At 40.9% G+C, this 16,351-nt stretch overlaps 1 long non-coding RNA gene across 2 annotated transcripts in view; it reads left to right on the top strand.

Annotated features, from left to right (window-relative positions):
* LOC146496218 (uncharacterized) overlaps nucleotides 1-11,588 on the top strand; it is a 94,441-nt gene extending 82,853 nt beyond the window's left edge. For both annotated transcript variants that reach the window (XR_014871220.1, XR_014871219.1), the window contains one exon: nucleotides 5,866-11,588. This is a non-coding gene — a long non-coding RNA (uncharacterized LOC146496218). The remainder of the gene's footprint in view (nucleotides 1-5,865) is intronic.
* Nucleotides 11,589-16,351: the final 4,763 nt, after the last annotated feature.

The following is a 16,351-nucleotide window of genomic DNA, read 5'->3' as shown; positions in this document are numbered from 1 at the left end:
TCACAGAATGAGAGAGAGCGATGGGGGGAGTATCAGTGGAGGAGTGATCTAAAGAAGAATGCTGTTGAAGAGGACTGGCTGGAAAGAAAGGCTCAGTTCTCAGTTGACAGAATGGATGTTGCATGGCTTTGGTGGAAGAGGAATGGAGAAAGAGCACGGGAAGGGAGGCACGTGACTAAATGTATTCTGATAACTGAACAGCAGATGTCTCGCATGGAGCTCCTTTGTTGCCTGAACAGCAGGACCCTGCACTTCAGTGGGCTCACTTCACACTGCATTCATTTGCCTGCCAGCTGCCAATTTAGGGTAGAGAGTGAAAAAGAAGGAGAAAGAGAGGGAGTGAGAGAGAAAGGAGGGTGGCTCACACCAGTCCGTCCCTCCCCTCCCTCGCTATGTCTTGCAGAGAGGCTGCCATTCCGTTCTCTCTTTCCCCGGTGGCCTGTACAATTAGTGATCTGCATAACCACCCACACCTCCACGCACTGTTCTCGCAGAGCAGAGGGGGAGCTGCCTTTGTCTTTTGGCTGCTGTACAATGAGTCGCTTTGGACTTGGCTGGAAGCCAGAAGCTGTGGTACAAAACTGCATGTTCTTGATGGATGACGAATACTCCCGGAGTCTTGTTTCCTTGCGCAGCTGATTTGCCAGGTCAGAGATGAACTGCATCAGCGGCCATCAACAGCTCTTTTGTTAAAACACCATATAAGCGGTAGCGAGGGATACGTTTGTGAATTGTGAACTCTTATTATCCTCCCAGGTACCTTTGCTCAATAGAGGCACACTCTCATTAAGGCCGCAAAGCCCACAGTTCATTAACGCCTCCGTAAAAACAAATTCACACCCCTCTGCTAAGTGATGCGGGCCGACTAAGGCACGATGGCATCGAGGCTTTGGTGAGCTTAGCTGTGTGAGGAAAGAGACAGGTAACTACAACCGCAACTTCACAGCTCACCTGATGCTTGATCTCACTGAGAGCCAAATCACATCTCACTTTGTGCCTCACATTTCCAACTTGTGAGCATGAGGAAAAGATGATTGTGATTGTTCCATTTTAGTTAAAATAATTGGCTCTAGACACTCCTCATATAGAATAGGTTTTCAGAAAATTAGATTTAAAATGATGTTATTAGGCTTTATTTCTATATATCCATGCCTTATTGCCTTCTCCACTATTACAGCACAGTACCACGAACTTTGCCAGCATGTTATTTCAAATGTGGTTGCCCTGTTCATAAATGGTAAATGGCCTGTATTTGTATAGCACTTTACTTAGTCTCTAAGGACCCAAAGCACTTTCCACTACATTCAGTCATTCACCCATTGGTGATGGGAAGCTACACTGTAGCCACAGCTGCCTTGAGGCGCACTGACAGAGGCGAGGCTTCTGGACATTGGCGCCACCGGGTCCTCTGACCACCACCAGTAGGCAACGGGTGAAGTGTCTCGCCCAAGGACACAATGACCGAGACTGTCCAAGCCGGGGCTCGAACCGGAAACATGCCAACTCTTGAGCCACGATCGCCCCTTAAGACCTGTATGTAAATAATAAAGATTTTAATTTCCAACCTTAGTTTACAAAACATTATTCCTAACATTGGAAAAAGTTGGACAGGCCAATGCTTTCCACTGTGTAGCATCCACTCTATTTTTAATAATAGTCTGTAAATGTCTGGTAACCGCAGAGATCCCTTGCTGGACATTTGGGAAAGAAAACGGTCCTATTCTCATCAGATGTAAGATTCTAGCTGCTCAGCTGGTTCGGCTTTGTCATGTGTTTTCTTTCATAATGTGGCAGATGTTTACAGCTGGAAATTGGTGGTCTGGACTGCAGGCAGGCCAGTTCAACCCCCGAACCTTTCTACTATGAAGTCATGCTGTTTATGCAGAATGTGGTTTAACATTGTCTTGCTGAAAAATGCCAAGCCTTCCCTCAAAAAGACGTCTGGATGGGAGCATATGGTGGTCTAAAACCTGTATATACAGTCCCAAACGTGCAACAGGACGAGATAGGAGTGAGACAAAACATTTCTTTTGAGCATACAATTTATTGAGAACAACACTTAAAGTAAAACAGGCTGTTTTACAGCTGATGCCTTTAAAAGGGCAAATCTGTGAAAAAATGTGGATTCATTGTCATTTTCTGTCAGGTAGTCACACTGTCATGACGTTCTGATGGAAAAGGCAAACAAGCGTTCCCTTTTTGAACGTGGTCGTGTTGTTGAACTGCATAAGGAGGGTCTCTCGCAGCGAGCCATTGCTGCTGAGGTGGGACGCAGTAAGACAGTCATTTGGAATTTCTTAAATGATCCTGAGGGTTATGGAAAAAAGTCAAGTGGAAGACCCAAAAAAATTTCACCAGCACCGAGCCAGAGGATCCAATTAGCTGAACGTTAAGACACTGAACAATCCTCTACCCAAATTAGGGCCGTTACTGGTGTCGACTTTTCATGAAATAGTAAATTATGTTAGTTTAAACATGTTTTAGCGTGAGGATGTGGGTTCATGAGATTTTTGTAAATCATGGCAATCTATTTTTATTTACATGTTACACAGCATCCTAACTTTTTTAGGATTGGGGCTGTGCTTTCTTGTCACAGTACAAAAGACAGCACTAGCAGATCCCTCTCATCACCCACTACAGTGTCAATTCAGGGGATGAGCAATGGAACAAGCATTATGCCCACTTCCACTTCCAGGTTGGGGTGCGGGTGGGGGGGTGATAAAAACTTTTTGATTAAGGGAAGGGAATTTTCTATTTCATTCTGATTCAGAAAGCAGGAGAAAGAGGGGAGGATTAATCTTAAGGCCGTCGTTTTACTGCCTATCCCCACTCCTGTCTCAGAGCTGAAGAAGCGCAAGTGAATAATGGGGTGTCCATCAGCTGTGGGCTCAAGCCCAGATTGGGATTTTCTCTGGAGATAATACAAAGCAGGGCGACAATTGATGATTCATAATGTGCAGTTTTAGCCTTGTGTTACCGCTGGCTATCGTGGTGGGGTTGGCATTAGTGTTAGTGTATCTGCCATAGAGGTGTTTCGCTCTGACAGCAATCTTTGCTGAGGATTGTAGAATCATGAGTTTATAAATATGGATATGTAGAGAATCTTGTATTCTGTAACTCAGATGATAAATTGCTCCTTTTGAAAAAAAATTCTCATTCAGTCATACATGCACTGTATAATATTTACGAATCCTCTGAAAGAAAGGGAGGATCTAACTGGCAGAAACCAGAAACGAATAATGGCATCTTGTTATGTTCACTTGCTTCATTTTGTACACAGGGGCTTTTACACTGAACCAAGAATAATCCCACTAACAAAGTTGTCTGGCTCTCCAGTCATGTGAGCAGCACCTGTCGTGGCAGGGAGTGGAGGCTGAGGCGGGGCTGGGGATCCATGGAAGGGACGCTATCCATCAGTGGTTCCATTTGATATTTAATTTAGACTTTTATGAGCCTTAGAGGATGGGCCATGTCATTTTCCTCTCGCAAGCTCTCTCTATAGGGATGGAGGATAAATTCCTTCCATCCGTGCAGCAGCCTTACCAAGGCTCCTGCAGATTTATAACTGTATTGTGTGCTGGCGATGCTAGTGGCGGTCAGTGAGTGGCCTACAAACTGCGTGTAGCTCACAGGTGTCTGTCCAGGTCGTATCTCTGAGAAAAGCTTCTGCAATTTGGATCGAAGTTGCACTTCATGGAAGGTTCTAATAGTTCCCTTAGAAGTTGACCTTGGACATTATTGTAAGACATTATATTTGCAAGGAGAAACTACTGTGATGGTAATTTTGGAAAGACCAATATTCCCATTTTAAAGCAGCACAAAATCAATTAATTTTGCATCAGTCAGCTGAGTTAGTGATATTATACATACATGTTTTTCTCCACGAGTAATGGATGAAGTAAAATAGCCGCTATTCTGAAAAGGTAATTTTAAGGAACAGCAATGGGTTTTATAAACTATTTCTCTCCTAATGGTCTGTTTTAATGTAATTTATAGCTTCATTCATTACCTCTTTTGTATTAGTAATTATTTCTAAAATACCAAAGAGCCATCTTTTCTTTCCTGGTTCTTCTCCGGCTTTGATTTATCGCCACGGCTCTGGCCTGATGCTGTCTTCCCAAGGTGTGACATTTCAAAATATTTATAGCTCTGGCACATTAAAGGCCTTCCTTTGAAGGTGACCGACCACTCTTCCACACCAGCGTAATTAATAGAATCTCAGCTTGTTCGCCTTGTGTTATTTATCTGCTGTTCTGCTATTCTGTTGAAATTCTATGGAAAACAGCAAGGTGTTGGCTCAGCTACTTCATCTCATAAACAGACTTTTTATACACGCCATTCGGCAGGATGCATTGCACCGAGGGCGACAGGGAAACCATTCCACTTCAAAGCCCCAAAAGTTTAATATTTTATTGATTAGATCTAAACCTTCTGTCCAAAGTGGCAATTAAAATTCAATTAAACTGACTGAAAGCATCATATTAAATTTCATCCCTTTATGAGCTCCAAGATAATGCTGGAGGACAGGAGTTGAATATAATCACAGCCTTTTTAGATTATATTATCTGGTTCATTCACTATAAAAGTGACACTTTTAGGTATACTTTCAATATTTCTTAACTATAACCTTCTAATGAACACATTTTATAGCCATTAAATCAACTGTTATTGGGCATTGCAATAAAGAGAGATGGCTGCTTTTTTGTTCTGCTCTCCACCTTAGAAAAGAATGAAGCGTTCCCAGTCTTCATACAGGTAAATGAAAAGTCTACCTGTTATGCAGAAACAGACTGATTTAACTAATTTATTAAAAACTTCCATAATTGTTAGTAACAGTGCATAAAACTAGTGACAAACCGTTCTAGCTAATCAGTGCTATTTTATTTTTATTTGCACAAATATTTTAAATGTTATGCTTTGTTTTAAAACTATAGTCAGGGTATTAATCCAGTACTTTTTTTTCTTACTGGGCTTCACTCTCCAGCCCTGACAGTGAATTAAAGTTGCAAAGGAGAAAATAAGGAAGTAAACAGATGACAGCTAAGCTAACGCTTTTCTGCAGTAAAGACCCGCTGTATGTGGACTTTGATCAAATAAATTGGGATATAACCCAAACAACCAAGTGATGTGTAACTGCATTCTGCAGTGAAATGTGGTCACTAGCATGAAAAAACAAAGGCTACTTTTGCTAGCACCGCTACGGTTAGCCAAACACTGCAAACAAATCTGATAATGTGTATGCCTGCAGAGGCGTTCATGGCACAATTAACGAGAAACGCAATTATTGGGTTCATATAGATACAAAAAATACACATATACAAAATATTTGTATATTTAATGTACGACCAATCTTTAACTTCTTAAATGCTTCCTGTAGATTTTACATTAAGCTTCAGCTATGGTTTTCAAATCCTGGCTACTGCTACTCCTACTATTGTTGTGACACTAGTTGAGTTGTACAGCTCCAGTGGAAAAGTCAGAGGATCCCTAAAGTAATCTTTAGGTGTCATCCATAAGGAACCATGAGTGTCTGGGTAAATTTAAACTGCAATCTGTACAATAGTTGCATATTTTACTGGAAAAAATTACAAAATGATTGTCACACCAATTGAAAATGTACTAATGTGAGTAGGATTATTCATCTTTGGATGATATATTTGCTTGGCAGCAGCTGCCGAAAAATTATGTCAGGACCAGAGTGGTGAACTGAGTGATTGAGTACTACCAGAGTGGCCAAAAATATGACCAATATGTCTCAATTATTAAAAGAAAAAAGGCACTTCTCTTAAACTTGTATATCAAATATTGTGTCATGGCTCGTGTTGTACTATCACTACATCCTTTCATCCTTTTTTTTCCCTGTAGGCTCCTCCAAGGTGTCAGGTCAGCGGTAAGCCACAGCAAAGCCATTGATCCCACAGCATCCACCACAGTAAGCAGGCTATTTAGATGTACACAGAGAGCAGTGTCAGAGACTGAGAGAGGTTGTTATTACTGAGTGCCTCTCTGTTTCTCCCTAGACTGTTTGCTCTGTGTGATTATTCTCTCCAGCTCCCCGAGCATCCCAGCTTCTGCCTCTGTGATAAAGATATTCATTTACCTGATATGAAAATCTTGTTCATGGTGATCCCAAATGACTCTAGATAGAAGAGGAAGAACGCGGGGAGGTGAGATGCAGTGAAGGTGGGTAGGGTAGGTGATAGAATGGGAGTGCATGAGGGAAAGGAGAAAGAATGACATGAAATATTAATACGCCGTGAGACACCGTGACGCCTTGAATTTGTGTGATAGCAAAATAATACTTTTGTATAAAAAGTGGGAACTGATTTCTTTTTCTTTTTTTAATGATTTGTGAAGAAGGCATCACATAGTCATACAAATCAGTTAAAGTGAAAAACATAAATATCTGCTAGTGATTCTGGGAAATGAATGAATGGATGGTGTGTATTACTGTGCGTGCACAAGCTTATATTATAGGTATAAATGCGTGTGGCTGTTTCTGTTTTGGCTGGCCTGGAGTGTCTCAGTACACATCCTCCCCTTTGTGCTAATGATGAGACTCGTATCATTTTTACTACGTCTGAATGAGGAGGGTTTGCACGCAGTTCTTGCGTCTCTGCACTAGGTCTTCCTCCTGGATGAAGCATGGAGAGATTGATATTATAGAGGAAGAGAATTAAACGTGTCTTCTCAAATGCATCCTTGTGGTTAAAAGGGTAAAATGAGATGAAGGGGTATGATAGTCACTTCTCCTCGTCTTGTAGCCAGCCCCATCCTCTCTTCCTTTATTTTGTTTGAGTATATGGCTCACTCATCTCAGGTTTTATTGTCTCTATCTTGGGAGTGCTGCTTTCCCCTATAACACGGTCACCATGCGCAGCACATCAGGCAAGTTCTTGATTCTGTACTCAGTAATTTAAAGCCTTTATAGAATTGCAATTTCAGGGCTCAGTGCTTGTTTTTCTAAAATGTACTCAAGGAATTAGCTACTCCAGCCACAAATCAGTTGAATTTATGCCCAGTTGTAATACACTTTATGGGCTCATGGTACATTGCTTCAAAAACAGCAGATGTGAAATTATGATAAATATAATGAGGTTTTTTTTTTCCTTCTCACTCGCCTCTTGCCTGTCCCTCACCCTCCTTCCTCCAGTCTCTCTCTACTGTGAGAGAGAAGGATGTGAAGCGTGTTTACTCACCCCATACAATACATTTAATGTCTTAGTAAGGGCCGCCAACAAAACCTGATTAATGTCCTCATCTCTTTTATTAAAGATAAGAGTGGCACTGCAGTCAGGAGATAGAGCGAGTGCCATAAATCTTAGGCAAAATGAGCAGTCAAATAATCACTCATCAGAAATGAAATCTACATACATTAACACTCGCAGACATTCTGCTGTGAATATAAACACGGGGCTACGGGCGATGAAGCCGGCTCCATTTATCCACATATTCGCAGTCGGGGGGAGGTAAAGGTGTCTGAAGAGGGTAAGCTCTCAGCTGGTGATGATGTTTAAGGGGGTCCTGTCCTGCTAAGCTACAGTCCGCCAGACTACCCATGTGTCCAGAGGAGCAGACGCACAATCATTAGGGCAATGGATGAGTTGGATAGCAGAGGCAATTAAGCATCTCCCTGAATAGGACATAATGTTGATCCATCCCTACGATTAATCAAGGCATGCACTAGACAGTGATGGGCGACCCTGTGCCTTTGTGACAAAATGATTCTTCATTGCGTGTTTGGGGATTGGGATCCTGAGGTCCCTAATGCGCCTTAGAGGTGCCCCAATGAAATCCTGTCATCTATTTTGCTTCTGTCCCTGACAGCTATCAACCTGTCTTCTGTCAGCCACGGAACATTATCTGAACTCCCAAGGCGGTTAGCGACAGGGACTAAGCTTATGAGTGGTGGTCGCAGGCAGGCAGATATGTTAAGTAATGATAATGCTACCTTGCTTTTGTCCTATCAGCGTCAACTCACGTGCATGTTTCCTATATGCACATGCAGACAAAGAAGGACTGCATATAGATGCATGCAAGCTTGTCTTTACTGCAGATATTTTTATGCACACATGCAGAAAGCATCATATATAAACACTCCGTTGTGCCTCCGCCGCAAATGTGCCTTTTCCGTCAGTCACATCACAGAGGCCTCCCGGTGACAGATGTCATACATTGTGATTAAAAACTTGTGGAAAATTAAAAACAAATGCACAATGCACTATGACTGCTCTTTGTTTTGATGTCAATCATATCTTAATAATCAAAATGAGCTGTTTTTTTTTCTTTCACTCATTCGCCACTACTTTGGCATCTGGCAGGGACAGGCTGACAAGGTGTCTTTGCAGCGGAAATTACAAGAAATGAATTTTCAATGCTTGATAAAAGTCACACACAATTAGTGGGAGTGTCAAACCCCTTCATATAGAGTTGTGCAAAGTACTGAAGCTCCACTCATAATATTGACAGCGATGCGTAACAACGTCAGTGGTCTCACTGTGATAATGACTTGTTTGCAAGCTGATACTTTACATGCGCTCCATAGACACAATGCCATAGTTATTTTTTATTAGTACCTCATGATCTAATCATGATCTCTTATGAGTTTGTTATGTTTAACTCTGTTGTTATTTAACTGCTCTCACCCTGTGAGTCTTAAAAAATATTTAACAATATAATGATATGATGCAATAATCTCCCTTCGTTGAATTTATCTTTACACATTTTTCAATGTGTAGGGTGTCCACTTGTTCTACTATGCAATTCTTCTCCTTTATAGTCCCCATTGCCTATGCAGTTATCTATTCACCTGTATTGCTGGATCATGAGATCATTACCTCCATCATTGAGCCCAGGCATCTGAAAGCCTGTTAACCTGGAACAGGCCTGGCTGTGCAACCCTGTGCTGATGGTACAATATGCTCCTTGTTATTCTAGGATCATTGACGCTAAATCCCTGGCAATCAAGTCAGTTTTGTTGAAGCTCATTGGCTCAGTGGGGTCTCATCTCATCTGCAAGCTTGGAATGAAGAAAGGAGTGTTCGGGTTAGTTGGGTCGTTAGGTAGAAATTCTTCGATAATGGTGCATGTTACATTAGACCCTTACAAACCAAGGATAAGTGTTTCAGACTCTGTGTAATGTAATTTGGGGAATGGTTATGGTAGATAAGAAATTCTCTTGAAGTGTGAAGTGTGGAGATGAATAGTTCCTTATTAATCTAAACTCATCATATGCTATTGAGCCAATACAGTTAAAAAGTGAAAAGATTGAAATGTATCATGGACATTTTTATTGCAGATGATATATGGCTTACAGTAACTTTTTAAACTGCAGCTCCAACACAGCAAGCAGAAGGGTGTGCTTGTTGCTGCTATCATATTACTTGTTTAAAACAGTTGTCCAAATAAATGGCTAATTTCATGTAGCATTAATAAGACATTCAGAAACGGTCATTAGTTGTGAGCAATCTCTCAGCATTAACAGGAGCCGGATGAAATGTACACGCATGATGGAATGGAAACAGCTGAGCAGCTGAAGCAGGAGGGCTGAACTCCAGCCACTGGATTCCCCTCATGTGTAATAATGTGTCATGTGACACTTCTTAATTTGAGCTCAGTAAGACCACCATCGCATCACAAGTGATGGACCAAGGTTGTGTTCTATATAACACTATCATGAGGATTCAGTCCTACATTACTGTATGTGTAGCTATGCGGCTGTGCAGGTAAAAGCAGCGAGTCCATCCATGCATCCATAGTGTCCCATGGACACTATGCTTAAGAAATTGGTACAAACCGAGCAGAACTTGGTGGAGCAAAGACAAAAACCAAAGTCAATGTGACCTTGCGCAACACTTTTTTTGGCCAAAACGTAAGAATTCACACTAATAATGGCAAAACTGTACAGAAGAAGAAGTGATTACATTTCACTGTGAAATCATAATGTTCTGCAAATAAACCTTTCTGGCCACGTTTCAGTGCAGTCATTTAGGAACTGAGGGGGGAGTTTGTAACCTAAGTTTCACTCTATACTAGTTTAGGGATAGTAATTAATGTCCTGCTTGAAAGTTTCTGTATAGTTTACACTACATATGTATTAGTTTGGACAGATACTCTTTCACTCTTGAAAAGAAGTCATTTTTTACACTACAAGCCACATTCACCAGTTCATAGACATATCTGTGCAGGGCTTTTTTTCTACACACTTCTACCATCTATTCATTGAAAGGTTGATGGTTTGATCTCCGCCTCAGTCGGTCTTCATGTCAAAGCTTAGACAATCCACTCTACCTCCTGAGCCACAGCTGCCCCGTGTAAAAAGCAACTGAAATGTTTTGCAGAGGCAAACAACAACAAGGCAGTAATTCTAGATTTATATCATGACATGGATAATATCTGTTTTTCAACTCGTGGATGTAATACAGGAAAAATCTAAGCGCTCTGTGAGAGAAAAAAAAGCACATTTGAACTCCATTAAAATCAGGTCTTCAAACAAACACAGAATACTTGCCCTTTCTTATTATTTCTAATCTGTACACTTATATAAATAAGAATAAAAATGTTGTCATACCATAATACTATACTATAATATATATATAGTATATATATAAAATGATTGATTCATGAAACTTGTTCGCATTGGAAGTTTAAGTGTAGGTGTAAAACCGGATCTGCTTCGTACACCTTGTAGCAAATTACCACCTTCAAGTTGCCTGTAGTGTTACCTTCCAACCACAACTCAGCATATTATGAGGTTCAGGTCGCATCACTCACACTATAATTACAAGCAACTCCACTGGAGAAAGAAATATTCTTGCCAGCCAATGAGATGTCATTTTGAGCTGGAGATATGTGGAATTTCTGACTTCAAGCGCCAACAACCGGCATCCTTGGCGGTTATTCTAAATAAAAGTCAAACAGTAACATGATGCATTCAGCCAGTTTACGTGTATCCAATTTCACTGTAACTATATAAACCATTAAAAATACTGCATGGTTAGGTAACCGAAGTACTCCACAAGAGTAACAGTCTCGACAATCTGCACCAGTTCCAAGTTGGATCAGTGGGCTTTTGTGCCCACTGATCCAACTTGGAACTGGTGCAGATTGTCGAGACTGTTACTCTTGTGGAGTACTTCGGTTGCTGTGTCAGTGCAGCGTGTACGTACGTTTTTACATGGATATCATAACTTCGAGAAAACCAAAGTGTGATTGTGATCATTAATATATTAATACTATTTTATCACTCTTCAGTCCTGGGCTGTCCTGAACACTTGAGCTTACGTAATTTCAACAGAAGCATTTCCAGTTAATCCCTCTCCCTTTGAATGTCGGCCTTTCAGAGGAAGAGCAGACCATCTTTGAGGAGGTGGCGTCACACATCTGCCACAGCCTAGCAAAGCTCCTTGAGGAAAGACATGTTGTCAGTGCACATTAATCATCGGGCCCGCCATCGGAAACAGATTCCCCTCATAAGCAATTTCACTCATTAGAGTTACTGTGCTGATTTGCTGATTGGAGTTACGCTGAGGCTACTGCACTGCGAGGGAAGGAGAGGAGAAACGACAGCGAGAGGAGAGAAGGAGGGAGGAGAGTTGGGGGGGGGGATGGGGGAGAGAGGGGAGAGAGGGTCTGACACATTTACAGTGACGTGAAAGCTGAGATGTTGATTAATGTGCATTGTTCCTGTCACATAAACTGAATAAATAAATATCAAACAAAAGCAGAGGGAGAGACTCATTTACAAACCAGGAAATGAAAGTTCCATTTAGTTACGGAGTAAGACAGACTGGGGTGACAGTCTGTAGACATGGCTGTAAACAAGAAACCACCACAGTGTAAGTCAAGCCTGTGTGCCCACATGCTCAAAGCACCTGGTGCGCCTGATTCAGGCATTCCTTAAACTAATGCAGTTCACTTCTCGTGTCATAGACAAAACATTAAGTGGAGAGCCCCAAAGCCCTGCCAGCTCCTCTGGAGTCGGCCACTGTGATAAGTGGCCTTCCTGGTAAGAATGACACGTCGCAATCAGCTCTTGAAAGCCCTCCGGCTGCATTTGGTCTCAAAACAATCTAACAGCTCACAGTTCAAGCAAGTTCTAAAATAAACACTTTTTGGCAAATTGAAAAACCATCCTCCATGCTGCAAGTGATGCATGATGATAACAGAACATTCTACAACAGCACAACCCCATTCAGGTCATTTAGGGTAGGCTGTTTATATTGATCTTCATATCCCATCCACAAACACCCTTGTTTACATAAATAAACAATATTATGTTTGCTGCCATGGAAACAGAGTTTACGCAGGCCACAAAATCACCATTTAATGGACTAAGATGTTTACATGCCTGAGAATGCTGGCTAATAATGGCATATCTCAGCTGTCATATTCTGAATTCTCATAACTGGGAAATGTGTTTATCCAGGCTGTTGGGAGTGGAATGTAGCATTTGCAAACTGCAACTCTTAAACTTTACACTGCTTAATACCAGCTATTTTCAGCAGATTTATGTGAACATTGCCCCTCTGATAATTCTCTGGCAGGAACAGATTTAGAGATTTAAAAAACCAAATTGTTGATCGTTACGATGAATTTTATTTCCGTTTATTTTCACACTCGCAGTTATTGCAGCTGCAGGATTTAATTACTACAAATTTGTTCCCCAAGACAAATTAAATCCACTTGTTTAACACCGCCAGCACTGCACTGTGTTTTGCTTTCGATCTTATCTATTACATCCTCTCAGTCAGGTCTCATGACCCCTTTGCCAGTCATTTGATGATTACTCTGTTTTAGGGAGCGGCAAATGTCTCAGGCTGCTTCAGCAACCAAATGGCTTAATAATTAGTCACAAACATAAGCCAGCACTCACGTCAACAACAGACATGAGGTTTGGCCAAATACCATGATTTAGTGTAGTTACATGCATATTATGAGGGCATGTTAACTAGCACAATCCATTTGATATTTTTCATGTAGCAGTTTGCGCATGATTTTTACCAAACTGTGTGCAGATACACTCTGCATGCTAATTAGCTGTTATTTTGGCAGGTTAGCGATGGCTCCATTCCTCTGCCATTTTCTCGATGGGAAAATGCACTCCTGCACAAATTCCTCCGCTTGCTTCCCTCAGCTCCTTTTTTCTCCACGGTTTTGCAGATTCCTCCTTCTGCTCGGGCATCTTGGGAGAAGTCGTTTTACAGTTCAATCAGGAATTCTAATAAACTGACCTGTGCTTTAATGACTAATTCATTGTCTCCTTTACTACCTTCATGGGTATAAAGCAGATTAATGACTTGAGCAAGGTTAAAAACAGTACCACTGTGCTTTTCCTTCATCTGTTATCAATCATCCTTTAGATTCTTAAGAGAGCAACGGAAATTGAAGGAAAATTAGTAATCCTTTTGATGGATGATACCATAGGTAGGAGTGTACACTTAAGATGAGAGTATGGCTATAGCATTAAAGGGAAGTTGGCTGATAAGAAGCATCACGCGAGGAGCTTGCATTTCATTAGATGGCACATATGCTGTATATGGAACAAACTATAATGCTGTATGACAGGAGAATTATCGTTGTGTGACAACAAAGCCGTCACAGTTTAAGTTATAATTTTGATTATCCTCTCAACGCTGGACCTCCAAATACGGTTATCAAAATGGCCCAGAGACATAATCGCACTGCACATATTTTTTTTAACAATGTTTACAAAGAAGAGTTTTAAGAAAAAACTCTTCAGGAAAAATTCACAGCAGTTTCGAGAGTGGAGGCTAACAATTTCACGTGAGTTGTTAAACTTCTTTGACAGTTTCTTTACTTTTCCTCATACTGTACTCCTCTCTCTTGTTCGGAAATCCCATGAAAGGGGAAAGCAAAAAAAAAAAAAACAATACAAAGAGGAGGCAAAGGGGAACAGCAAGGAAAAGGAAGACTGGGTATAAGGCTGTGTCTTTGTTTACCATTCTATATTCCCATCACATGCACGTACGCCTTTGCTGCATCTCTGGGCTCTTCCCACTCTTGGCCCAGTCATTTCTGACAATGTTAATGATTTAGTGGAGAGCCCTCCACAACGGATGATTTGTGACATGTAGGAAGGCTCGAAACGAGGGAGGACTAGGCAGGTTTCTGTGGGGAGTGTTTGGGATCCAGGGATGCCTTGAAGATAGTGATTCATTATATTTAAGACAAGTGTGACATCCTACTTCAAGGAAACAGCACACATATGTATGGAGGGGGAGATTTTTCGGGTGGCCAAAGTGGGGAGGGGTAGGTAAGTACAAAGGAATGCCTCTGTGTTTTTGGAGATGACATAGGGAAAGGAGGCAGGCATATGGAGACGGCAGACTGGAAAATAATGGGTAATGGAAGAATTTAGCCTGAGGCTATATGCCTGCTTTGCCTACTTCTGTATAACTAGTATATTTATAATTCAAATACATACCTTTAATAATTAACCACCAGTGAATATTAAAGGAGAATGTGGGATATCTCTTCTACAGATGGAGTCAGGTGAAAACAGGATTAAATTTCAAATTTGACAACAGCACAGAACAAAGGACCGGAGAGCAAAAACAAAAAGTTGTCTGGCGTTTTTGGGCCAATTCCTTATTTTGTGTTGGTGTAAACAAATAGCAGTTTTGTATAAACGTGACATTTATTATACATACATTTATTTTATACACAATAGTGAGTTTCAAATAAAATAAATAAAATAAATTCAAATAAAATTTGAAGTAATAGTGTTCCTGGGTTAAAAGATATGTTTATTCACTGTACTTTCATTTCTGTTAAAGGGCAGTTAGTCACCATCTGTACTGTAATCTAGCCAAGGGCTACTCCCTGGAAACATACGTCTAGAGTTACACAAGCAAACATCTCACTGATTTTCTCCGAGTGTCTCATTCACTGTTTGTCACTGTGAACTTTTTGCTCTGCTCTAATCTCATCAGCCTCACTGTACCAGAAACGTTGACAACCTTTTGTCTAACCGCAGCGTGGCGAATCCACATCACCTACGACATCCGTGCGACTGAGTGATAGCGATCAGCTCGCGTTAAACTCGAATCCTGCTTTACATTCAATTACATAATTTCAGCCACATTTAGGCAGCTGCAATTTGGAAATAAGAGCGCATTGAAATTCAGTGTATTCGTGCCGCGCTCCGAGTGTGCCTTTTTAAATAAAATATCCCAGAGGACAGTGTGTTTTGTAGTCTGTACACAAGTGGCACAGAAGAGCTCTCACAGAGTGTGTCATTCGATGTTATGCAAACACCAGAGTTCAACAAGAATCGATGTATTTGCATATTCTGGATCTTAAATGTGTTCCGCTTTTTTTTTTGCATCTGTGCGAGCCCCATTTCTATCTCGGCTCTTTGATGTAGCTCATACATATTGACGAACCCATTCAAGAAACCAACCGTGTTAACTAAAGCATGAGCTCAATTTGTGTATCCTCTTTTTTTTTTAAAATGGAGCATTAGTTTGTCCCATTTATATTTCCTGGGTTAATTAGCAAGTGAGAGATTGGACAATTAGTTCATCCATGCTAATTGATTATAATATTACAACCCAGTGATGATAAGATGAACATAGTCTTCGTTCTATATTCCTCTAAGGGATTGAATAATATATACAATGCTTTTGCGTAATGAGGGTTTTAAAAGGACGCAGCAACTAGGGAAATTGTTAATTCATTTCCGCTCAGAGTTTTTCAGGACACAAATGACTTGAATGGCAGGGATGCAAGCATCTTATGGTCCTTTTTGCTTTTGAGTCACGTCAACGCAAATGATGTGCATCACTGGTTCACTTTTTTTTTTCTTTTTCGGAGGGGCCAATCTGCATTTTGAATCTATATAAAGCTTCTACTTGAGTGAAGCTTTTTCTACTCAAGCAAATGTTATGAGTGTAAAATTACACTTTATTTAACTCTTCACTGCTCCTCTCTTGTTCTTTACCCAACCATACAGACCCAGCTCTCTTCTTAGTTGTCAAATATCTGCAATTTGAAGATCAGGTATGGCCCTCTAACCACCTCTCACTGGTGGCCCCACTCGAGCTCCATCACAGTGTGACAGTTTGTCATGAGGCCGCAAAGCTGAGCAGAGGGGAAAAAAAAACAAAAAACGCTTCAGGAATGTGTGCCAATGGAGTTCACCTGGAGAGTTAAACAGGAAGCGCTCAGACTTTCATGTTATTCGTTTTAGAGTGGCCATGCCCCTGATTTTGATGTAAGAGAAACGTTTCTGCGCTCCGCTGTTATCATCAACTTTCTTTGCCTTTTAGCTATGATGTTAATTATGTATATTCATACATATTTTGCATGTTCTGCTTGATAATTATTG

Source organism: Neolamprologus multifasciatus, chromosome 19 (assembly GCF_963576455.1).
Source record: "Neolamprologus multifasciatus chromosome 19, fNeoMul1.2, whole genome shotgun sequence".
In the NCBI taxonomy this organism is placed as follows: domain Eukaryota; kingdom Metazoa; phylum Chordata; class Actinopteri; order Cichliformes; family Cichlidae; genus Neolamprologus; species Neolamprologus multifasciatus.
The sequence above is the reverse complement of the archived record's forward strand: the minus strand, read 5'-3'. Positions and strand labels throughout refer to the sequence as shown.